Source organism: Alosa sapidissima, chromosome 23, assembly GCF_018492685.1.
Source record: "Alosa sapidissima isolate fAloSap1 chromosome 23, fAloSap1.pri, whole genome shotgun sequence".
In the NCBI taxonomy this organism is placed as follows: Eukaryota; Metazoa; Chordata; class Actinopteri; order Clupeiformes; family Clupeidae; genus Alosa; species Alosa sapidissima.
Genome location: NC_055979.1, coordinates 6,134,947 through 6,135,948, shown reverse-complemented (window position 1 = coordinate 6,135,948; position 1,002 = coordinate 6,134,947). Strand labels below are relative to the sequence as shown.

Here is a 1,002-nt window from a genome sequence, read left to right as displayed (position 1 = left end):
GTCACTAATGCTGATCATTCAATGATTAATTTGAATTTAAATATTTAAAATACTTTCTCAGCAAAAATCATATACTGTATGCGATTAATTTAGATTAATTAATCACAGAGTATGTAATTAATTAGATTACGTTTTTTCGATTGACAGCCCTAATAAAAACACAAAAGTTTATTCATTTCGCAACCACAGCTTCTATGGACACTTAACACACAGGGCGTTCAAGGCCACTTTCAGACAGAATAAAACTGGACGAGAGCATCCATTGTACAGTTCTCCCCCTGGGAATGTTTGTTAACATGCAATAAACAAAACAACAAACATGTAAAATCACAACACAACACAACTTGGGCGCAGACAAAACAGCAGCGTCCAGAAGCCGGACCAAAGAAGCCTTGATGTTGCCGCTCCTTGTGTTACCACCAAGCTCTGCTACACGAAAAGATACAATTAAAACCCACGCAAGCTACATATTATTTTAAAGACAGTTAAAATTGGTTGTTAAAATTACATACCGATCAGATGAGGTTGGTTATGAGGCCCATGTTCTGCGACCGACAGCAGTCCTAAAACCCCAAAGTTTGTGTTAACTATACTGGCCTACATCATACAGGGAAAGCTACTACGAATGCAATGCCACAATAACCTACCAGGAATGTCACTGGATGCATGCACAGCGGGCAGGAGGCCAAAACAGCACAAGGGATCCCGCGGTGAAGGCAGGAGTCAGGTGGACGAACAACAGTATGCAGCTATGACGTCGGCTTTCAAATTAAAAGCTGAAGTTAATATAGCCACTCCTATATCCTTGATTGGCTCACCTCCAAATGCCAAGAGCCACTCGCAATGGCACTCCTGGCCTAGACAAGGGGTGTGGACCTTGTCCTGTTACATTCGCAAGAAGCTGTTGTTGCCCTTTCAGTTTTGCCAGTTATTTTCCAAGCAACACATGAAGTAAAGAATTGTGTTTACATTAACAGGTGAAACCACTTCTCAGATGAACAT

General features: G+C 41.1%; 1 long non-coding RNA gene across 2 annotated transcripts; it reads right to left on the bottom strand.

Moving 5' to 3' along the window:
• Positions 1 to 372: 372 nt before the first annotated feature.
• Positions 373 to 789, bottom strand: LOC121698560. 2 transcript variants are annotated; one of them, XR_006026798.1, is made up of 3 exons: positions 648 to 789; positions 513 to 563; positions 373 to 429 (listed from the first exon to the last, which is right to left on the bottom strand). It is a non-coding gene; the product is annotated as an uncharacterized LOC121698560 (long non-coding RNA). The 2 variants fall into 2 exon arrangements; XR_006026797.1 differs by having other exon boundaries at positions 382 to 426.
• Positions 790 to 1,002: the final 213 nt, after the last annotated feature.